General features: G+C 42.3%; 1 protein-coding gene across 1 annotated transcript in view; it reads left to right on the top strand.

Moving 5' to 3' along the window:
• LOC112432436 (protein NLRC3) overlaps positions 1-25,352 on the top strand; it is a 3,307,575-nt gene that overhangs the window by 182,809 nt on the left and 3,099,414 nt on the right. The window lies entirely within an intron of this gene.

Below are 25,352 nucleotides of genomic sequence, written 5' to 3'. Positions count from 1 at the left end.
AAATAAAAGAAAACAATGTTGTTTTTGTGCATAACAAAAAGCTCACAATCGTGCAGTCAAAATGTAAACAGACGCTGAGCATAATAACAAGCAGCTGCTCTGTTCCCAGGTTCTACTGCGTGACTGACAGCCTGGAGTTTGAAACCCTCTTTGTAACCGTGTCTCTTACAGGTGCCATTTATGGTCCTTATACACACTCAATACAGTAATATTACGTTGAAGCAGAGTACGTATCACTCCGCGAGGCTCCTCGTAGCTGTAATGCTCCAACAATCCATCAAGCGGTGCGACCTCGTAGCTGAGCAAAGTCGTACCAAAACATCTTTTGAAAGGTTTCTGAGCGCCGTGTAGCACATAAAATCGGTTCGAGGTCAGTAAGCACAACCAGAATTCATCCATAAGCCGCACTGTCGATTTATGAGAAAATTACAGGATTTTAAGTGCAGAAAATATAGTTTATGGTTTTCATTTGATCTTAGCAAATAGCTACGCCTCTAATTGGGACGATCACAGATTTTTCACTAATGTCTTTGCGCGGCTCCCCAATATGTCATCACACAATATCATCTTTGAGGGAGACCTAAACTGCTCATTATCTGCTATGGACCACAGTTCACACAAAAGTACACTTAGTCCAAACTCATCATGCGTCATTCAGAGCTTTCTTGATAATTATGGGCTGGCTGATGTATGGAGATTTCATAATCCTGCTTCACGTCAATACTCTTTTTTTTCTAATGTCCATAAAACATATATTTGTATAGAAAAACGTCTCCCTTTAGTTACAGAATGTGATTATAAGACTCTGGTGATTTCTCCTCTTGCTTTTTCAATGTGTATTCCTGATGCCTGCTCCAACTATCAGCCATGGAGATTCAACTCAGTGTTGTTAGCAGATGAAGAGTTTGTCAGTTACAAAAGGTCTCAAAGAGATTTTTTTTCTATCAATCAGACCCCAGAGATGTCATCATCAGTCATTTGGGAATCTCTAAAAGCATCTGAGAGGCCAAATAATTTCATTTTGTGCCAAACAAAGTGCAACACTGAAAGAACATCATCCATAAATATTGAGTAAGAACTGGACTCTCATACAGCGAGACTCAAATGCCTTTAAACATCAGCTTATCCTGCTGATCCAAGTCCAACACTGAGTTTGTAAGAACATGTTTGTCAATCATTTTGTTTGGTTTCTGAGGAAAATGATTCAATAACTTGCTGCTAATACACAACATTTCATCATATTTCCTCATAACCCTCTTTTGTCTGACCATTTGATCCCATTTGAATTTGCAATAAAGGATCCACAGAGTTTGGTGACAATAATGACAGTAGATGTTTGTGTGAAAGTGCTGGAAGCAAATGAGTGTGTGATGTTCTTTCAGTGTTGCACTTTGTAGACGCTCCCTGAGCACTGGTCTCACAGCCAGCTGCACATAGAGACCAGTGTTGTTAGTCCAGGTCAGAAGATGACTTGTTGGAATGAAAATGAGCTTGTAGTTTGTCTGCTTTAATAATGTGACTGGAAAAAGGTGTTGGACTTCAAATATGTCCATTTCTGTCACACTTCACCTTTAAAAGTGAAGCCATGTGGTTCCTGGAAGGAAAAACACGACTTTTTCAAGTCTTTGTCCTGTTTTTATGAGAAATGTACGACTTTAATGTGAAACATTCAGAGTTTTTTCTCTTGTTGTGTTTGTTTGAAGCTGCTTCCTGTTGGCTTCAGCTGTTTGGAGTTTCCATTTTCTAAACTTCTACATTCTGAACCTTCTTCAGCTCTGAACAGATGATGAAACACTGAATGATTTCAAGCACTTTGTCTAATAAACTTACATCTTTCATTCTTTATACAGATTGAGTTACTGTGGTTTGTCAAAGATCAGCTGTGATTATCTGGCAGCAGCACTGAAGTCCAACCCCTCCCATCTGAGACAGCTGGACCTGTGGGGAAACAACCTGAAGGATCCAGATGTGAAGCAGCTGTCTGATCTTCAGCAGAGTCCAGACTACAGACTGGAGTCTCTGCTTTAAGTAGAGTGATGGAGTGAGTGGGTGGTGCTGTCAGCAGTATTGTACTAAACACAGTCAGTATGAAACAAAGATCCAGTGTTTCCTGTAAAGCTGCAGCTTCTCAGTGAAGCTGTGAGAGGAGAACGGTGACAGGCTTCAGGATTGGACACAAACACTTCCTGTTTCTCACCTTTATGGTCACCATAGTAACGGCTGACACGCTCTGATCAAACACTGTCAACAGCCAATCAGCTCTCTGAACAAAGCAGCACGCAGACCAATGACTGCATTGATTTCCAAGTTTAAAGCAGTGAAGAACACAGTCTGTAGGTGAGGAAGAATTTAGTGAGAGCAGATGTTTGGATGGAATTCCTCCAGTTAACAGCTGGAACCGTCCATCTGGATTGTTGGGCTTGTTGTTGGGGTTCCTACAGAGCTCAGAGTGGACACACCAAGGTTCTTCTAATGAATGAAAGTCCAAACTCAAACTAGGAGGGAAAAACATTTTCAGCAACTTCAATAAAAATCCAAAGATTAGAAAAAGTGAAGCAACAATGAGTCCTAGTACAGTCCCAGCACTGACGTCCCTGCTGCTCTTTATACTGGATGTGCTGCATCACTGACTGACAGCTGATGAAGAGTCTCTGGAAACACTCGTTTATCTCCTCTGCTCTTCCTCCTTCTCTCTGCAGGTGGAGGCGATGATGGTAAACAGGACGGTGTGTGTGCTGAGAGAGGAGCAGCTGTGTCCTGATGATCCAGAGAGGTTGAAGCAGCAGCAGCTTGTGTGTAGAGACGCTCTGACTGGGCCATGTTACTGGGAGGTGGAGAGGAGAGCTTCATCCAGCAGTGACTGACAGAGGAATGAAGTGCAGATGACTGTCAGTGCTGCAGAGTGAACTGCTCTGAGAACAGCTCCACTGTCAGACACAATGTAGAGTCCAGCATCAGCCCTGTGTGTCCCTCTGGATCTGACAGAGGATCATCAGTGTATCTGGACTGCTCTGCTGCTGCTCTGTCCTTCTACAGTCTCTGCACAGTCTCTGTCTCACTCTGGAAAGATTTTACAACTTGTTGTAATTACAGAACGTTAATATAATATTCAAACATGTGATCTTCTCTTTATTTCTGAATCTTTACCAAATAAAGAAAAACCAAACTAACAAACAGAAGCTGTCGTGTCCTTTTTCACCACATCTGTGAATCTTTTCTGTGTTTTTCCTCTTTTCCTCCTTCCTGCAGCTCCATCTTCATCATTCTGTGTCCAGTATATGTGAACACGTCCAAAGCATCTGAGCCTCATGTTACCCGTTTGTGTGAGTTACGCCTGTCGTTGTGTTGTGGTGTATAAATAAGGGGCAGGAGACAGCGCTGGATCTCTGAGTTCTTTACTCTCAATTTCTGCAACATCTGCAATATCTAGAAATGCAAACCTGTGAGCTGTGTGTGTTGTGCGTCTGCTCGGCCACCTCTCCTCCGGCCGTGCTGGAAGCAGCTGTGCGTTTGACAGTTTTATCAACTCGACAATAATCGAACAAATTAAATGTTCAAAAATATCAACTTAAGCACTTCAAAGTCAACAAAAAGCTTAAAACAATGAAATAATATTTCACTGACAAAACAACAGCTCATAAGAACGATACACAAAATAATACAGAAACAAACAAATAAAAGTTATTAACCAGGATCCATGTTTTTGTCACAAACACTGAATCAGCTGATTCACTCTTTATGTTTCTGAGTTTGTTTTGTGATTATAGTTCTGGTTTCTGTTTCTGTGTCTTCACTGTGTCCCACGTCTCCTTACTTTGGACTCTGTGTTATATTTCCTGTTTTACTTTGACAGTCCTGTGTTACTGTTTCCTGTCTCGTGTGTGTAATTGGTCCCAGCTGTGTTTCCCTCCTGCCTCCCGTTCCCTGATTACTAAACTGCGTCCACGCCGCCGGCGCTCCTCTCCACAGCTGGATTCCAGGATTTCAGAGCATCCAGCTGTGGTGAGTGATGGAGACACTTTCTCTGCTCCCTCAGTAATCAGGACAGTTTATTGAACATCAGAGGACATAAAGGACTGTTTTTCACCTGCCCGTTCTGAACCTGGACATTAAAGACTGCTGGCTTCAAGGACATTAATCCCAGTGTCAGCCAGCCAATAACAGCCTGTGTTTTTCAGCTCTTTAGGAGTCAGAAATGAGAAAGACACAGACTGCTAACCTCTCCCTGCAGGAAATAAGCTCCGCCTCTTCCTTTCCTGTATATGAGTGATTTGATTCTGACATGAGACACAATGAGTTTCCAGTTTATTGTGACTTAAAGCGAGCAGCAAAGACACTAAACTGTGTGTTTCCAGCTGAAGCTGCTTTTTGTGTTGCTCCCACAATCCTGTCTGAAACAGTCAGTGAGGAAAACTCAGTTTATGCTTCCAAGCTCATTGTGAGAGGGCACATTGTGTTCCTGCAAGTGCTGATTTTGTCTGCATCCCTGAGTTTAGTGAGCTGCCTCCAAGGACTTGTGAAGCCCAGTGTGTTAAGGCTGCATCTCCCAGATGTTTCCAGCAGAGACGATAAATGTTCCCACAAAGGCTCAAAGACTGTTTGATTTTGTGAGTGTTGGCCTCAAGAGATTGCTCAGTGAGCACCTGAGTGTTTCTGGGACATCGGACACTAACTGGAACTTCAAGTCTGGTTCTGAAGCTGCACATGCAAAGACTGTTTCTGGTTGTAGAGACCTGTCTGTTCCAGGGATTGTAACCTCCCCAGAGGCTGAGCTGCTGACCTCAGCTGACTCTGGAGCCTTGAAGGTAACTAAGTTTGCACCGCTCGGGTGAGCCATCTCAGCTGCAACAGCCTCCACAGAGAGCTCACGCAAGCTTACCCAGCCTGCTGAGGATTTTATGCTGCTGCAGCCCAAAAGGCATCCTGAGCTGGCTGACAGCCACCCACAGCTTCAGCTGCCTCAGCCAGGGGTCTCCACACCTGCTGGCCCTGCATCTGCTCTGACTGGGGGCTCCGGAGAGCCGCGCCAGCCATCCATCTCTGCTGGGGCTCCTGTTTGAGAATGTAGGAGTGTAAACTTCAAATATCTGCTCGGTTTGTCAAGATATCACATATTTGCAAAAGTGCTCTGACGTTTTTGGAGACGTCTGTTACCCACCATCTGGATAGCTAACCGGGAGGTCGAGGGTCATTAGAGCCGGCGAGAACAGCGGACTCCCGGCACATCGTTTTTGGACCCCCACGGCCTTTGGCTGTTCAGGTTTAAACATGATATATAAGTCACTTAGATCACGTAAAAATGTTATCGTTTGGCTTTTTTCAGTGTTGTTTGTTTGGTTTGGCTGAAGTTACAGTTTTCACACAGCTGAATAAACGCCAAACAGAAAAGTGATTAAACAGAAGTGTGAGACGGTCGAGAGTTTACTCCAGTGTCCTGTTAGATTTTAGACAGCAAGGAGCAGACGGCTGAGTTTATTAAACTCCACCGAGACAGCGGTGACGCGGATCTGAAGGCCAGACCATCACAGCCGCTCACTTCCCGCCTACCCGACCTTTGGAGGACCCGGCCCACGTAGACCTTGAAGGCCGGGTCCTCAGGAGGATGCAGCCTGTGAGTTTGGACACGCCATGACACATGATGTTCTACAGCTGATGTGTTTAAATGAGCTCTACAGGTGATCAGACTTATTAACGTTACCAGCATAATAAACTGTCCTGTCACTGAAGGTGTCTGCCCAACAAGGACGTGGTGCTGAATGCATCCAGACCCCTGCTGACTGTCTTTGCAGCTTCGGTCAAAGGTACAGTGTCCACTGTGACCCTGAGAGCAGGACACAGCCAGAGGTGAGTCAGCAGTTACAAACTAAATGCTGCTGACATGAATCAAACTGCTGGATAACCCACTGCTCATGAAAATGGCACCTTTCTGTTGCTTTTTGAGATTACTGAGAATATTTGAATTGTGACTCAGATGGCAGATCCAGGCTCTCAGCCTCCAGCTGAAACTTCCAGTCCTCCCCCATCCAGAAGCTCTGATGCTGGGCTGAGAGACTTTGATCCTTCCCTGGATCCAGAAATCCAGGAGGGAGAAGGAGAACAGGACCTCCTTCCTGATCTGGAGAGGCCTGAGGGAAAGAAAGATGGAGCAGACAGAGCTTTGAACAAATCCAAACCTCCTGAGCTTCACCTCCACAAAGGTGCAGACACTGATGCACAGATTCACATGTGACACCTGCAGCGTCCAGCTTGTGCCGCTGACATTATCTCCACTCTGATACAAGCCTCATTCACTCGCTCACACACGTTCATACAATCACCTTTTCCTCACAGTCACACACATGAATGTAATGAGGGGAACTCGGGGTTCTGTCATTCCTCAGGATACTTTGATATGCAGACTGGAGGCTCTGTGGATGAAACACCGACTGTCTGAAGCACTCTGAAGTCTTCATGATGGACTTCATCCTGATTAACACTACAATACTTGTTAGAGGCCTTTTATATGTAATAATATTCTTTTCCATTAAAGCTCTGAACATTCTCACTCTTTCTTGACCAGGTGTGACAGGTGAAGGACACCGGCGAATAGGAGGACAGAAGCTGAGAGCCATTAGTCACATGACTTCAGCTGCTGCTGCCTCACCAACCACTGGCCCCTCGGTGAGTCTAGAGTTACAGCAGTGACCACAGGAAGTGCACACGTGTGATCTAAAGCTACATGTGGGCCTGTGACCATCAGTCTTCTCACTGTGGTAGACGGGTTTGTGAGTCCCTGTGATGCTGGGAGTGTCCAGGACAGTCGCTCCTGATCGGGTCTCTCATGGAAAGCTGGTCCCAGGAATTCCTGGAAAATTCCTCCACAAAAGAGAACTGGGAACATAAGTGCAGAGTGACAGAGGTGCTCAGCAACCCTGCTGTTATATGGGAATAGAACCAGAATAGTCGGCAACCACTTGAGTTAAGTTAGCCAAAGAGATGCGACTCAGACTGACTTCATCATGTTGGCAACGTGTCTGCATTGATAAATTCCAGTTATTGACAAATCAGAGAATAATTCCAGTCGTTCAGAGACAGATTGTGATTGTTTGGAGGATGTAATCGTTTCCCTTCAGGGAGCGTGTTGGACGCTCAGTGTCCGGGTGATTAGCTGATGCAACTACTTAGAATCAGTTTGTGAATATGAAGAAAATCAGTGCAGTCACTGGACAAACTCTGATTCTTCCTAGTTTCACTCTTGTTTCAGTCCAGTGTGACTGAGGTGGTAAAAAATGATCTGACTTTTAGCCACACAGCTGTCTGCTAGAGAAAAAGCCTTTGTGCACAACTTTCTTAAAGGCAAACGGCACCATGTTCACTGCAGCTGCAGCAAACGCAGCAAAGAGTGAAAGTTGGACTGAAAATGTTGTGACTGTTTCATGAGAAAGAGCAGGAAAACAAGCATCACACACCCAGACACAGTGCTGGGATTAGAATTAGACTTTAGAGCCAAATGTAGGACAAAAGCTTTAATATGAAAGAGGAAAACCCAACAACAGCCAGAGCATGAAGCTCAAATCTATACCAATCACCAAGAAAGCTGACAGGCCTGTGACACGTCAGAGACGCCGTTCAAATCATAAAGAAGTTGGTTTATTGACAAAATGTAAAAAACCAAAAGAATCAAGTCAACCTTCAGTTTCGAGCGAGTAGACCAATCAGGCACAGCAGCAGCTCTAGAATAAGCAACAGTTTGATGTATTACAAACAACCTTTCATATACACACATACATATGGCTCATATGCTGTTTAAAAAGGGCTCAAAGACCCAACAGATTACACAAAGTACAAAAACACTTTCATTCAGACAACAGTCAGCTGTGCACGAGACAGAGAGCCGACTACAGTTAGTAACATGGACTCACTTTGTTTCAGACACGACACAAAGTAACACAAAGCCACAAAGAGCAGAAACATCAAAAAGGAGGCAGAGCAGCAGCAACTCTCCATGAGCTGTGAGGCTAACAGCCACCCACACTTCCTGTGATGCATAATGAAAACAACATTAACCTGAAGGATGATAACAACAGAAAGAAGTCTAAGCTAACGTTACACAGCGCTCACACAGCGCTGACTGTACAGGCCTCACACAGCTACGACCTGCATCCACAACACCTGATTCTACTGAACACAAACAAGTTAATGATATATGAGCAATCCAGGGAAGACTTCCCGGAAGGTGAGGATCCAAAGACAGCTCTACAACAGCATCAGTCAGCAACAATGTTACTAATCACTGACTCTTTCATCCTTTTATACTCAATCAAAAAGTGCTGTGTTCACATTTGTTTCTGCTGAAATCCAGAGACTGAAAATGCGTCTTTTTAAAGTTTGAATAAACTGACTGAACTTGTCACGAGTCCAACCGTGAGGAACACTTCCCCCCATGACACATCACAGGAGAACGTCTCAGTGGAGGGGGGACAGTAGCTCAGTTTAGGCAGTCACACTCAGAATCGATGCCTCCAGTCAGGGTCAAACGTGGTCCTCAGAAACCTGCAGATGTTTGGGCCAAGCTCTCACTGGTCTCTGCGTCTGTAGACTGAGCTGATGTTTCTCCAGGTGTCTGGTAAAAGCACGATGCTGCTGTCCAATGAGGCGAGGAGAGAAGTAGCCAAACAGGCGAGAGCCGTGAAGGAGGAACGGCGGGCAGCTCTGGATGCCCGACATAAATACCTGATGAGCAGGCTGGCCGACGCCGGCAGCCTGGAGGAGGCGGCGGTGGAAGACGCCATCGTCTCTGATGACAGAGTAAGTTCAGAGACGTGATCCTTCCTCAGAGTTGAACCTTTGAGTCATTAATGTCTGATTCTTCCAGTTCAGTCTGATCCATGAATTCTTTGCTGCAAACGGATCCAAGAAGCTGATTTTCTTCTATCAGGATGTCAAACAGGTAACTTTGATCACATTTCTTTTTTTTTTTCTTTTCCGTTTTTTTTCTTTTCTTTTCTTTTTTTTACTCTCTTCCTCTTTTCTCTTCTTTTTAGTGCTCGGAGACTAACCCTCTCTGCACAGGAGGAACAAACTGTGCGCACTTAGTTTGTTTCTTAGCACTAATTAGCAGATATGTGTCTTGCCAATCAAGTTTGCTAGTATTAGCAGCTAGCTTAGCCGTCAAGCTTTTTATCTAAATATGGTCATTGGCAACTCCAAAAAAGCAGTGGTGAAAATGCCAACAATGACGTCAACATTTTCTCAGAGCAGTGGGGAGCACTACAGTGTTTCTGTCGTATGGCAGCACCTATTGTAAGGAGAAAAATGCTGAAATGTGACTCGCTGATCTTGCTATGGCTATGATAACATTATTCAGTTCATTGTTATGTAAAATATGTTTATACTATTTAAGGTATTCATTGCAATGGGTGGTTCCACACTGCAGTCTCTAATCTTGCAAGGAAAGAGAGGAGCTTCCCTCTGTAATGGAAGGACATTTTGAAATAAAGACGGCTGCAACTTTTCCTTCTCTTTTTCTGGACCTCCAGCGCACCTTTAGCGAACAAAGAAAAGCACAAATGAAAACAGGAATAAAATAAAATCTTTTGAACAAGTGTCTATTTGTGAATCACTGTATTATTTCATTTATTTGTTTCTGTTTATTTATGTTTTGAACTATCATAATATTTTCTCCAAACTTCTGATGATAGTAGAATTTGGATTTGAATCCAAAATATGACTATCCAATAAAACCAGTAAATGTGTATTTGTATCAGACATCATTTGGGTTCATTGCAATTTCAGAACAAATTCTTATTATTAGTAGTAGTAGCAGTATAAACCTCTATTACAAATGTATTCTTTACCTGTCATTATAAATTTGCCATTGTATTGATTTGATTTATAAATTAAGCCAAATAAATTATTAATTTTACAACTGAGAGTCCTATGTGTATGTTTTGCCACCATCATGGCTCTCGTCAATGAACTATTTTTAGACATGCTGTAACTGTCATGTGCTCAAACGACTTTCTGTAAACACAATGAAGATTTCTATCCTTCCTGGTAAACTATTTGTGAAGTTTCAAGAACTTTGCTCCTCTGAAAAAGCATCACTCAGAGGAATGTTGGCAGTGACTCAGAGAGACGATCAGACATGTAGAGCACCATAAACTCAGTGACTGAAGGGTCACACATTCAGCTTTGGATTCACTGTAAAATGTGAAGCTGGAGATGATTTCATTCACCAGCAACAGCAGACAGCTGAATGGAAAAGTTCAAAGGTTTAAAACCACAACATTTGGAAATCCGGAGGATGTCATTTAATGTTGTGTCAGAGATAATTCCCCCCAAGTTATTAGTGAATATTTCATAATAGAAATGACCAGGTTTCCCTATTGACAAGGGTGTCATATTTGATACATGGGTTTTTGAGATCCTAACCTACTTATATGTTTTGTTTTGTTTTTTGCAGTTATTTAATTTTTTTATATGACTGTCCTTGATTATTTTACTATCTTGTGTATTTTAAAATTTAAAAAAACTGACAGTGTAAGAGTCAAGGCAGGGATTACTGTCATAGCGCTTTGAAATTATTTAAACTAAGAAGGAAGGATCATAGTAAAATACACGTTTAGAAGTTGAAATGTTGAAATGTAAATCTGTAAGTAACAATTTGTAATACCTTTATTATATTATCTTCTACATTTCCAGTTAAGATTTAAAGCTCGGCTTAAATTTTGTCAGATTTATTTTTAACGTAAGTGACCTCTCGGGGGATTTTAAGGGTTCCAAGGAAGACAAGTAACTTGCTTAAACTGACATAATTATTGCATGTTTGCCGGAGTCAGCAAGCTGAAGAAAAATTTGGATCTTACTGGAATCAGATCAGAGACATAACATCAGAAGTGGTGGGGAGGTTGGGAAATTCAGGAGGCAGGAGGATAAAAACAAGCTCAGACATATCTGACGTTCAGTTCAAAGAACTCAATAAAACAGAAAAACTCTTTGATGCAGTTCTTGGAAGCAAACGTGGGATGGTTTTCATCAGCAGGCAGGTTTCTTTCAAAATGAAACTACAGTTCAGATCAGACTCAGATCCATCTGTTCAGTCACTTTCTACTGCTTTATTCAATTCAGGGTTGTGGTGGAGCTGGAGCCTGTCCCAGTTTCACAGGACGAGATGCAGGGGACACACCCTGAACAGGTTGCCAGTCTGCCACAGGGCCAACAAAGAGAGACAGAGTCCTGCAGGAATGTGGGTTACTCGGTTTTGCCAAGAGAAAAGTATAGAATAGCTTGCCAGTCAGCAATTAACATATAACCACTCCAAGGTTCACCCAGTGCTATTTGAATAAATTTGCGCCAGAGGCTTTACAAAGCATTTCAAACAAACACCGTACCATATGCACAAAAATGCTAAAAGTTGAGTAAAAGTTAAGAGAAGGATATTGTAGGGGAGACCGGGGATAGTTGTAACGTGGGTCAGTTGTAACACTTCCAATTTCTCCAATCAGGGCTAAGTTTCAAATGATGTGACTCATCCTGTGCATGCCCAACTCAGTTCTGCTATCACATGTGAAAAATCAGCACATTTTGTCAAACACAGACAATTTAACACGAAAAAAAGTCATTTGTATGCCAAAAAGTAAGTTTTTCTACTTTATTTCAATTTCTAATAGCATTATCTGCTTTGCAGTTAAACTCATCAAACTTGAATTATGTTATTTGTATGTCTATGGGGATATATTCTGTGTAGGTCTTTAGTGCTAATGTTTTAGCCGTTGGCTGTAATGTTAGCTAGTTCATGGCTATAGGAGTCTGGGTCAGTTGTAACAGCAACAGTCTGGGTTAGTTGTAACAATAATGCAGATGTTACATCTTACCACACTATTACTTTAACTTATATTAAACAAGTTGGGGCAACGACATCAGCAGAGAGAGGTTCACTGGTCGCATTCGTATATGCGGTTAATGCCATTGGCAACACAATTACTTCACTGTTTGTGTTCCCACACATACATTATGCAGACCTCTGCATCAGAGATGGACCAGTAGGAAGTACTGGTAGTGGAAATAAATCAGGATGGGTGCAAGAAACAGATTTCCTCATCTTTCTGAAGCACTTTGCAAACCACACCAAGGTAAGCCATGATAAAAAGTAATGGAACTGCGATGCTGGTGAACAACTACATTTTTTCAGCTTCATTGTTATGTTCAAAATTGGTGCAAGAGTTGTAGGTTATAATGCCCACTGAGCCAATGAGGCCAAACTCAAGGAAGACCAACCAAAATTAATGAAATATTCAGTTGCAGAAAATTCCATAATTTGTCTTTTTTGGGGGGTTGGAATATGTTCAAAGGTTAGATTTCTGCATTCTGTCACACACACACACAGCTACATAAATGGCTCTAAGTGCATTCATGTGTTGAATAAACAAAGATTACATGTTAATGTTTTGTTAGTACCCTTATTTCATTGTGTTACATTTTACCCCAGGATATGTTACAACTAACCCAGACTATGGGGTTAATTGTAACATTTCACTTTTTTTTTTTTTTTTTGTGTCCCGTTTGGATCTTTAGCCATCAGAATCGTTGTCTTAAGGCCAAGAAAGATGCCAAGCGGATTTATTTTACCAAGTGGATCATCATGGCCTTGCCATATTGGTCCATTTGATTGACCTTTATTATAATTATGAATTTATTTTATTTTCAGTTGCTACAAACGGGACAGACATGACTGTGGGATAGGACAGGGAGAAAGAATGAAAGAAAGAGAGGGAGAGAAAGAAAACCAAAGGGGAGAAGAGACGGTGAGAAGGGGGGAAGAAAGAAAAAAGAAAAAACAAAAAAAACACCAACAAAAAAAAAAAAAAACACCTGGGTCACCTGTATGGAGAAAAAAAACAGAAGAGAAAGCAAACAACAAAGAACAACATAATAAAAAAAACAGCACCATCACAATAAACTAGCTAGCAGTAGATATCAGTAGATACTAAATAATAAACGATATTGTGCAGCACGCAAGATAGACAGCGCACAATGTGCTTTGAGGCAGCAGCCAAGAAAGCTGTAGTCTGCGTCTGTGAACACCCGTGTGTACACCTGTGTGCATACCTGTGTGGATCAGCATGCTTGCATTCCAAAGGTTTCTCCATGTAACGATCTGCTAGGGAGTGTGGGGAGCCACAGCCCCGTCCTCCAGGGCATGAAGCAGGTATGGAGGAGATCAAAACTCCAGACATCCAGAGGCCCCCAGAACACAAGAGACCAAGGAAGACCAACAGAGGGGCAGCAGCACCACTGTCCCAGTTTGATCACATTTCAATGACTGACACATGAAGGTCTAACCGCTCTTCATAATCTGCTGTCCTGTTTGTTGCACCGTACTTTGTATTCATATCTTTTAATATCTGCCTTTCTCCCAGAGTCTGTCCTCCCGTCAGTCTTCCTTTGTGGACGCATCAAACTCAGCTGTGGCTCAGAGGAAACTCTTCCTCACTACGGGGAACTCTGAGGTTGGCTTCAGCTTTTTGTGTTTAGTTCATGTGAGAATCACAGAAAAATGCTGATATGAGTGGAAGGTTCTGCTGGGAAATTGGCAAAGAGCAGATTATTGAACAGCGAGGCAGACAGTTCATTTCAGTGATGCCAGTTTATTAGAAACGAGGACTGTGGGGCTGCTGGAAGTCAGGACGGCCGTTCTCTGGATAAACCTGACAGCTGAGGTGGAGAGCAGGATTTATCCACAGACGGCTTCTTCCAAGCAAATGTCCTGAACACACCTGAGCTGAGGGTTACACAGAAACTGTCTTAAAGCACGAGCCTGGATCAGACTCGAGGACTCAGAGCTCAGGTGTGTGACGTCACATTGATCCACCTCTCGGGGTTTTTGTGTTCTGATGTATCTGGTTTCTCTTTAAGTTCCAAACAATACCGAGCCTACGATTCATCATCGTCCTGCTCAGAGATGATGAGCCTGAGCGTGTTTGTGTTTCCATGGATCAAACTGTGCTGCTTTGTTTGGTTAACGAGGTGATTAAAGTCTTTGAGCAAACACTGGATGACTGACAGCTGCAGGCTGAACATCAGGAGGTCGAGAGGCCAAAGTCTGAGGAGCTCAAAGCTCCACAAACACTTATTCACAGAAAAAAGGACTACAAACATGGAGGAGCAGCAATCAGAACATGAGCTAAAGGCTACATGCTAATAACATTTCCCCTGGATGTGGTTTTAACAGGATCATGAATGATGAAGTATTTAAAGTCAGTTCCAGCCTGAGTCGGTGCCGTGTTGGCAGCTCTGATATGCAGAAACGTTCAAACATGGGACAGGAATAAAAACACTCCTGTGACGTCAGAGTTTATGAATGATGACAAACTGTTGCTTGTTTTTAGAAACTTTGTTGATGCTTAAAATGATCAGGAAATAAAAGCTGAATAGATCCACTTCAAACAGGAGAAGCTTTCCAGTTTGCATCAGCTGGGAAACTCGCTCATATCCAGTGTTGGGCAAGTTACTTTCAAATAGTCATTCAAAATTAATTAAGTCATTAATTATAGTTACTAATTACTTCTTCAAAAAGTAACTTAGTTAGTAACTGAGTGACAAGGTTCTAGATGTAATTAATTACTAGGAAAAGTAACTATTGTGTAACTTTAAAAATACCCTCTGGGCTCCAGGGTATAATCGGCCATTGTGACTCCTTTTGTCAGGGTCCTGGGTCGCAGCGTTTTGTGTTTCCTTTTGGTTTCATCTTGTGTTTGGTGTTTATTCTGATTTTGTTTTAGTTCTTAGGGTTTGGTTCTTATGTTTAGTGCTTCCGTGTTTTATCAGCCCTGCCTGTGTCTGTCCTCTGTGCTCTGTTCGTGTCCTTGTGTTGTAAAACAGTCTGTGTGTTTCCTGTTTTACTTTGAAGGTTTGTGTCTCGTCTTGTGGTTCAGCTGTGCTCCCCTCCTGTGTGTCATCCCCTCATTACCTCGTGTGTATTTATAGTGTGTGTCTGCCTGTGTTGCTTGTGGCGTCGTCTGCATTACTCTGTGTGTCTCCGTGTCCATCGGTGTGTCTCCACGTCTCTCTGTCTTCTTCGTGTCATCTCTGTGTTTCCCTGCTGCCCTCATGTTTTCTGCTTTGTCTGTTAGTTTGTCCCAGTTTAGGTTGATGTTCGCTTCTTCCCTCACCTTTGTTATTTTCACTGTAAATAAATCTCCACCGCCGTCTGCATCTTGGTCCTCATTCACTCCACCACACGACTGCTGCCCCAGCCGTGACAGCTTTTTATGTTTCCTCTACATTTACCTTTAAAAATTATTTACTTTGCCGTGTTTGGTATCATTCTTTTCAGCACAACCTCACGTGTCTGAATCTGCAGTTATGTTTTCATTTTGACAAACTGTATTAACACAATTGATCTAAAATCAGACAGAAAACAAAAAAGTTATATTTTTTACTGTAACAACCACGAACATGTTTAACGAATCATTTTCATAACTTTAAATGTAAATATAAATTTGAAAATTATACACACAAGTTTTGCAAACAACAAAGTTATTTGCAGCCATTTACCTTTTACCCTTTTTTTTTAATAACCATTAAACTATTTCCAGAACAATCAGCTGTTCTGCATTCAATAAGACGCCACACGAATTATTTGTGCGACTCCAAAATAATAATTAGTGTCCAGTATAAAGGAGAAGATCACAGCCTGATACCTGCAGGTCTGACAGCAGCTCATAAGCAGAGAGTGCTCGCTCCTGTCCTTAGACACTAAACATGAAACTATTGAGGAACAAACACGCGTTTATATTGTTTATCATGACTCTGGTTTTACTGGCCTATCAACACAGTTTATAAACTGGTATATGTCACCTTGTTGCTTTGTCTGTAAGTGGTCATGTGATTGTCTTACCACGACTCCTTTATTCTTCCTCAGGCAAACAGCAGCACTCATGCGATTGTTTTGCCCCCTGAGCTCCAGCTGTTGTGCCAAAAAGTGATGGTCTGTCTGCGGGAGCGCACAGCTGCTTAAAGCTGCAGCGCCCAGATTACTTACAGCTACTTCCTGCAGCTGATATAAGCTGCTGTAAGCTGAACACAGCTTCAACCGTCTGTTTGTTGAAAAATAGTAACGGACCGCCCCACATTTTCTTGTTAGTAATTGTAACGGCGTTGTAACGATAGGAATAGTAATTAGATTACTCTTTACTGAAAAAGTAGTGCCGTTACTCCCATTACTGGTAACGAGCAGCCTGCAGAGCTCTCCAACCACCCCGTCTTTAAAGCCCATGAAAGGTTTTCCTTTGCATGGTGAACTTTGGTGACAGAGTGCAGAGGAAGTGCTCTGTCTGCGTCACGTTAAAGGAATCTGAACTCCATCACGTTCTGTATTTCCAGCCTTTACTGGGGAAATGTCTGTTCTTCCTGAGAACCACTGAGAAGGCCATAACCACCGCTAACGTGCAGCAGGTCAGTAACTGGTCTGGGTCACCTCCTCACCTGCACATTTAACAAACCGCACAGACCTCATTGGTTGACTGTGACGTGGATGCAGCCAATCATTCTGATCTTCTCGTGCAACCTGATGTTTCCAGGAAGTGAACTTTGGCGTGTTGGACTGCGGCGGCGGCGTCCTGAACAGTCTGGAAACTCTGCTGACTCACATCATGTTACCTGCTCTCAGGTCGCAGCAGGTAAAACACCTCCATCCATTCAGGCTTTCACTGAGCACAAAAAGGGAGATGTTTTAAGCTTCCAGTGATCACATGACGCCATATATGAAGACTTTGTTGATGGTGGGAAGGAAGAACTCTCTTTAAACAGGAAGAGACTGAAAGCAAAGAAAGGGGCAGGGAGGGGCAGCCATGAGGGGTCAATCCTGTGAAGAGAAGCCAGTGTAGGAGAAATCTGCTCTCTCTTTCTAGTCCCTGTCAGGACTCTTGCTGCAGCATTTTGGATTAACTGAAGGCTTTTCAGGGAGTTTTTTGGACATCCTGATAATAATGAATTACAGTCGTCCAGCCTGGAAGTAATAAATGCATGAACTAGTTTTTCAGCGTCACTCTGAGACAGGATATTTCTAACTTTAGAGATGTTGCACAAATGGAAGAACGCAGTCTTACATGTTTGTTTAATATGTGCGTTGAAGGACATGTGCTGGTCAAACATGACTCCAAGGTTCCTCTCAGTCTTACTGGAGGCCACACCTTGGGCTCATCTGTACCTGCTGGTTTCTCTTTGTGGGCTTTGACTGTAGAGCAGCTGTTACATAATGATCCATGAAAAGTCTTATTTGTGTGCAGTGCTCCTCCTGATGCTTTTGGCTGTGAATGAGGTAAAAAGTGAAACAGGAAAACACATTAACCTTTGTTGTTATTGCTGACCTTTGACCCTGTGCCCAGTCGTGGGGCTCTGTGCAGGACGGCGCCTCGTGTCCACACGTCCGGTCCTTCCTGTCCTCGGTGGATCAGTTTGTCAGTAATCTGAGCTCAGCCCGACTGAACATGGAGAGAAAGTTGCAGCTGCAGCACGTGGAGCTTCCTGACGCCATCAGCCAGCTGAGCAGCCCTGCAGACTACAGAGCAGCAGGTATGAAGCTCAAGCTGTTCACATCTCACACAAACAATAAGACTGTTGGAAATACAGGAAACATCATTTAAAGCTTTAAAAATCAACTCTCAGGTAAATCAAACCAGTTTATCTGTGGAAGCTGAAGGAAGCATCTGACCTGAGACGATGGCTTCTTTGAAATAATGAGTCCGTGTTCACGCGTGTTTAGAGGAACTCGTGTGTTTCGCTCTCAGCCAATAACAGTGAGCTGGTGGAGCGTCTGGAGGAGGTGTCGACCCTGTGGACCAATCAAATCAAGCAGGTGCTGACGGAGAGCGAGCAGATGAGGAAAGAGGCCGACGACGTCGGGCCGTCGGCCGAGCTGGAGCGCTGGAAGAGCCGCACGGTGACCTTCAACAGGTAGACGCGTCCTCTCAGCTGGATCTCCTGTAGCGTCAGCATTTACAGGTTTCACTTTAAACTCAGTTTATCAAACATGATCTGACGTCTGTGGACAGAAGCTCCTCAGACCTGCAACAGTTTAGTCTCCACTCTGAGACTTCAGGACAAAACCACTTTTACACAATATAACTTTCTGTTCTTTCTCTTTCTGCTCTTTAAAGTTGAAATGTTCCAAAATATTCATGTGTTTGTTTGTAGAATAGTTTTTAACCCTTTCATGCATGAATTATGACGACATCAATCAGGATTTATTCTTTAGTATTTTTATTCATCTTTAGGGATGAAAACAGATTTTTGAACTTCATTTTTTTAAACATGCATTTTTCCATCTTGGTTTGAAGAAATGTTTTGTGCACTTACACTGGCTGACCAGTAGGTGGCAGGTATGGCGCGACACATCAGAGTCCAATGTAGAGTTTATGTGCAAGTACAACATCAACACTGTGTGTGTGTGTGTGTGTGTGTGTGTGTGTGTGTGTGTGTGTGTGTGTGTGTGTGTGTGTGTGTGTGTGTGTGTGTGTGTGTGTGTGTCAGGCCGGTGCTGCTGCAGTGAGTCTCTGACTGCTGTAATCTGAATGCGGCGTATCAGCGAAGCTTCCACAGCGTCAGAGACAAACTGAGAGGAAACCTGAGAACAGACAGTTTGACTTCAGGTGATCAGTAACTGACTCTGAGTCAGAGCGTGTCAGCAGCGTCACGCTAACCTTTACACACGTGTGTGCGTGTTTTCAGTGAGAACTACATCTTCGGGAAGTTTGACTCTTTCTGCCGCCGTCTGGAGAAGATGGCTGACATGGCGTCCACTCTGGAGAGCCTGGCTGCTCTGCAGAGCATGAAGGTGGATGATTGTCAGATTAGAAACAAGTGACTCCATCAGATATTCATCAATGCACAATAATAATTATAATAAGACATTTATAATATAAAAATGGTCGAATTAAAGTCGATGCAAAGCTACAGTGATGAATGGACATTTGTAATGATTTTGTATAAATGTATTTCCTCCTTTTATTATTTATTAATCGTGTCAAAAGTCTATTTTCCAGAAATGAGACGGATTCAAACTGAGCTCAGGTGTGTTTCAGGTGGAGGGCGTGGAGAAGATCTGTGTTCGCTACCAGACCATCGTCTCCACGACTGAGTCCAAGACCTGTGACGTCCTGGATCAGCGCAAACTGGAGGAGATTTCAAGGGGAAACAATAGAATCAGATAAACAGAATAACATACGAGACAAAATAGAAAAATACTATATCTGTCATTTATGACAATAATCATTGAATTATACTTTGAATCTCAGCGTTTACGTGAATCCTAGTTCGGTCTTCACAGTATTGGCCAACAATAACAATGATTGATTGGATCATTACTCACATTTCTTTTTTAAAATCAGCTGAGAAAAGATCTCATTTCAGTTTTTCATCAGAGGTGAAGGTCACCGACTGCCAGACAGTCACAGGACTTACAAAGATACAGAAGACTTGATTTTCAGTCTCATGTGCATCCCTGTGCTCTGCTGCCAAAACTGAATCTGGATTTATTTGAAAATTCTGAAATGATTCTGATCATTCTCCACTTTTATTATTATGGTCTGTGTGTCAGATTGGGCCTGAATATTCTTCCAGATATGCTTCCTGACAGAAATCTTCTTCTGTTCTTAATCCTGTGTTTGTGGAGCAGCTTTGTGCTTTCAGTGTCTGTAAAAGTGTGTTAAGAAAACCAAAAAGGCTCCACAGTGTGTTTGTGCTTTGGTGTTTTAATGGTTTCTTCTTCTTTGTAATAATAGAAAAGCTGGTGCTCAGAGGAAGAGGGCGGCTTTACTTGGTGTCAGTGACAGAAATGAAAAGAAGCTGAAACGAGTGAGAAGGACGATGAAGGAAACATCTGTGCTGTGTCTGCTCTGTAAGGAGAATCTCTGTGTTTCTTTGACTTCTTGCACTTTGACTGTCGGCTCTCCTGATAACTGATGATGGAGGAGAAGACATGAAAACAAAACAGCTGAATAGAAACTACTGACTCTGCAGGACCCGTTGTCCTCAGTCACCATGTTGACCTCAAAAGGTCTCAATCACAAATGTGGTGTTACAGATGTCACCAATTACAAGCCAAATGTTGTGTATTACAAATGTATTATTATCATGTAATTGTAAGTTTGTATGCTGTCTCATCATCACGTTCTTTTGAACACTTCACCTTTTAAAAGACTGAAAATGATAAGAAATGAGAGGCAGAGTGAAGAGAAGGGGCTCGACACACATCCTTGGGGAGCCTGTGTTCAGTGTTCTTGTGCTGGAGGTGTTGCTGCCGACCTGTCTGCTGTCTTCCTCTCAGGACATCCAGCAGCCAGTGACACAGCGAGGTGCTGATGCCCAGCAGATCCAGTTTGTGAATGAGTTGCTGGGGAAAGATGGTGTTGAACGCTGAAGTCTGTGAACATCATTCTAACGTATGAGTGTCCAGATGTGTGAGGGCTGAATAAGAGGGCAGTTGAAATCGCATCATCGGTCGAGCGGTTTGAGCGGTATGTGACTGACATGGATCCAGGTTGGAGGGAAGTTTTGATTTGATGCATGACTAACTGTTCAAAGCTCTTCATAATGATGGAGGTGAGTGGGACCGGACAGTCGTCCTTCATGCAGGAGGGACACGACTACTTCAGCACAGGAATGATGGTGGAGAGTTTGAGGCTTGTGAGAACAACAGCCTGACTCAGTGAAGGATTAAAGATGTCTGTGAAGTATGATTGGACTACAAATGTTCCAACCAACGTTCATCAGTCCTATAAATGAGATGGTGATATTCACACAGGTCACTTTTTGATGGGCGGAGCAATGTAATCATGCACTGACTGATTTTACACGTTTGGTTTTTAAATGCTTTTCTTGTTTGTTTCACTACTAATATAGCTACTTTTGGATTATTTCTGTATTTATTTATGTGAGATGTTCTTTTTTTATTTTGTGTTTGTTATTTGGTCGAGTGTGTGAGACAGATAAAGACTGGAACGGCCTGTAAACACAGTTATAGTGGAAAAAAGAAGCCAGTTTCTCTGTTTCCCTCTAAATTTGAATCAAATGTTTTGGGTTTTTCTGAACACAGACTGCTGCCTGTGCACTTGTGCCTTAATTAAAAAACAAATATTTGATGGAAGTTGAGTCTCTGAAGGCACACAGGTGTTTGTGCCAAGCAGGAGCTCTCTTTAAAGCACTTGTTGGTAAAAATGAATCCATTCAGTGTGACTGGACCTTCATGTTCTCTACCTGATCTCCCCTGATGGCTTTTTTTACCCATGTTACACTACAGTGCTATTGATCCGTATCATCCCCTCCCTGCTCAGCATGACCTCCATGACTGTTAGTAATAAAATGTGCGCACGGGAGCATCATCATCATCACAGTGGAGCTTCATCACAGCTTAATCTGTAGGAGTTGTGCGGGACTGTGGGTGTTCAGAGGATGTGAAATGGCACTGCCTCTATAATCTGAGCTTTGTCTTGGACTACAAGAGCTAATCTGCCCATGGGGCCTCTTAAAGCAACACAACAGTCTATTCATCCAAGGCTGCTACTAAACCAGATGCGCAGATGTGGCCATACATCATTCTCCATATGTGATCCTCTCGGGCACCTGCTTTAGGCACTTGTAGCATCAAATTAACCCCCCCCCCCCCCCCCCCCCCCCCCCCCTTTATGTGGTGTAAAGGGAAATAAGGGCACAAGAGAATGAGTGTAAACTATCAAAGGTGGACAGGAGGGCAAATGATGATGAATATCCACCGCGTCACTGCTTGGGAATCTAGTCAACAAGTCTTCGGCTTTCCAGTTCTCCTTTCTTCTGTTGTGTGTGTGCGCGTGTGTGCGTGCAGTTGTGTACCAGAGAGAGAGAGACCTGCTCCACAAGAAGGAGGGAGAGAGGTGCGAGAGAAAGAGGAAGGCTGCATGTAGTTACATGCAAACTGCATCTGCATCTCTCTGAGACTGAGCTCAGTACTGCTGCTGTTAGAACACATGTTTTCAGAGCCGTTGCAGGGGGGATATGAACTTAAAAAACAACAACATGCTTGGACACTGCCAGCATCATGGACGGGTTTTTAAATCCCACACAGTTGCAAAGCAGAAGATGAAGCGTCGCCAAATATGTTTCCAAACCAACTTCCTTCCAAGCCAAACAAGAAAATATGATGTCCAAATCACGGACAAGCAGCATCCCACAGCTGTTTATGTTTTTAAAACGATTCTGCACAGAGAAGCATTTTTTGAAAACTGTATTGATTAGGGCTGTTCGATATAACGATATGTGTCGGATGACGATACAAAAACATCTATCGTTTCATTTTACGCCATTGTTTGTTTCGTGGTGTCGCAAAATAAACTGTTTACAGCAATATTTTTTCATGTTTTGATGGTCACTGTAGAGGCTATATTCATTTCTTAAAGTTCTCTTTCTCTTATATTTAATATAACCACACTACGGACGGACAAGCGCCTGTTTTTATGCGTTGTCGTTAGCAACAACGATGGTAAAACCATCGACTGTCCGCTTGTTTATTTTCCACATAAACCTTTCACAATAAAGCCATAAAGCCTGTTGAGACTTTTCAAAATAAACTGAATCACGTGAAAGATGCAGAGTGTTTACGGATGAGAAGCAAAAACTAAAGCTTAGACTCAAACGTTAGAACAGGCTTGTCCCTGCAGCACGCCGTGTAATAAATACTCACAAAGAAAACGGCGGCCGTTACAACTTATGTCTAAAAATGTATCGTTTCAATTAAAACACTCGACTCCAGGTACACGACGCCCAGCTTGAAACACTTCACGCAAGTCGAGCTGCCCGAGATTCACAGAATTTACAGAAAATGTAAAATTTTTGCAGGAGCGATTCTAGGATCAGAGCTTTGGGGGGCTGAGCACCCAGAGAGCTGCCCAGCCAGCCAAGATACACTTTACTCGTCACAATGAGACTTCTTCCCCGTCTCTGTCTGTCCCTGCATCCTCCCTGTCCTCATGTTGTCTTCGTCTCCTTTATCAGTCATCATAATTTTACCATCTCTGTGCAAGTCTGCAAATTTCTTTATTAAATCAAAAGATTCTTAAATCCATCAAGTCTCTCTGTGCCTGGGTCCTCATCACAAAACATGACATCACTGTTTTGTACTTTTTAACAATTTAATCCCACATTTGTGAAAGAAAAGCAAAACACTTTTTTGAAAAGTCTGTAACAAAACCATCAAATCTGATCAAGGTTATTTAAATGCTGCCAAAGAAGAATGGATTGGAATAAAAAAAATACATATCCTAACCTTAATTACTGGAGGAGAATAATGAATGATGCTCACAGTGAGAAAGAAGTAAACTGAGTGCATATTTTGGACAGAGATTCACTTTTAATGTGTTTGTATAATATAATACAGATACATAAAAAATATAATTACATTAATAAATAAATAAATTATTACAAATAAATTATTACAAAATATTTAAAAAACGAATATAAAAATGGAGGCAACTTTGCCTGTGGTAGAATGTATACAATGCATGAAAAAATCTTTACTGCAGATACTAATTTTGTGTTTTTAGATTTATGAGTTTCATGCTTTCATAGTGGTGCTTGGGAGAGCTTGACATTTTTATCAGGTGGTCCACACTGTAAAAAGTGTGAAAAACACTGATAAGTGTATGTGTGCTTCTGGAAAACATTTAAAGGTGCAGTACAGAATCTTTGAAACAAGCTTAAAACATTTGTAGAATATAAACAGAACATCTGCTTCTCTTTACAGCTCCTCACTCCACCAGGGCTGTTTGGCTCTGATAGTGTGCAAATGTGATGTACGTACTGCGGCAGTCGTACAGACAACTGGACGGTCCAAAAGTTGGCCGACCTATTACTGGCTGAGGTTTTAGTAGAGTTGTGGCTGAACCACATAAAAATATATCATTAATTTTAATCTCCCCAATCAATGATAATGTTATGTTGGAATGTTGTTAAAGAGGGTCAAAATGTTTCAACCCAGTTTGTTTTGCAGATTCTGTTTAGCAGCTTTAATATAGGGAGAACACAACTTCCAGATATTGTGAGTAAAATCAGGTTTTTTCTCTTTGTCAGTTTAACAGTTTCTGTTGTGCCTGTCACTGTTCCCTGTCTGTTTTCTTACCTGGTTCTTCCTGACCTTGTACTTTCTCCTCACGTTCCCCTCTTTCCTCTCTCCCTCTTTCGACTGACAATCATACACAAATAGATTGTATTCAATCAGATGAAAAATTAAATTAATATGAAAAAATACTATTAAGATCACTAACAAAAAGTCCTCTCTCAGTCTACTTTCAACCAAAAGGCAAATAACCAAACCACACGAACATCTAATAAAAGATATAAACATTGAAACACTGATCCAACATTATTCTTGATTCACGGATCATTTGATCTTACACTTTTTCCTGAATGTGGCTCCTTTTTTTGAAAAAACTTCCTTATATCCATTATGAACCTGGCTGTCTCTCTGTACACACACACACACACACACACACACACACAACAGGAGTTATAAGGTTAATGGGCATTCAGTCAGTTAGCTAGTTAGCATCCATTTAAAACAGGACAGTGGTAACAACAGCAGGCTACGGACAATTATAAGTTTTAGATTTTAAATAGTCTGTATACATTTCAATGGGAGCAACAGGACGGTCAAATGTCGCTGATTTTACTACAGAGCAGGACGGATTGTAGGGTAGCAAACATCGTGGGAAAACACGCTTTCAACACTGCAGCTTACCTGGTGTAATGTTTTTCAGCTAAAAGAAACATGGCCTGACTCCTACCTAACTGTAGAAAGAGTAACTGAAGGTTAAATGCAGCCAATATGTCCTGTTTTAAGCCAGGCACTTACACCTCCGCTCTGCTGCGTCTCAGCCACCATCCTCTGGCAGAAAGGGCGCTAAAGCCAGAGCAGGGGAGAGCTGGAACAAACCACTTTAGGAGGGGGGGGGAGGTTATCTATACTTTTGTTGTTAAAGTGTTACGTCTCAACCAAGTCTGTATGCTTTTTATATTTTTAGTAGTGTGTCACACAAACAGCAAATATTGTCAAAAAAGTAAGAAATCTTTGGGGGTGCTTTGATTCATTTTGGGGGGTGCTGAAGCACCCAGGCTAACTGGGAACATTCCCGCATCAATCAAGTCAAACTTCTGTTATTGAAGCTAGCCGCCCACAATGGTGGAGAGAAAAGTTGATTCTGAAAGCAGAGCCTTTCAGCGCCAGTGGGAGACTGAATATATGTTTACAGACATGCTGGTAAACCCATGTATCTTATTAGTGGAGCTAATGTGGCTGTAATTAAGGAATTTAATTTAAGACGGCACTTCGAGACAAAACGTCA

Source organism: Maylandia zebra, unplaced genomic scaffold (genome assembly GCF_041146795.1).
Source record: "Maylandia zebra isolate NMK-2024a unplaced genomic scaffold, Mzebra_GT3a scaffold03, whole genome shotgun sequence".
Taxonomy (NCBI): domain Eukaryota; kingdom Metazoa; phylum Chordata; class Actinopteri; order Cichliformes; family Cichlidae; genus Maylandia; species Maylandia zebra.
Note: the sequence above shows the minus strand (reverse complement) of the source record. Positions and strands in the feature narration are given on the sequence as shown.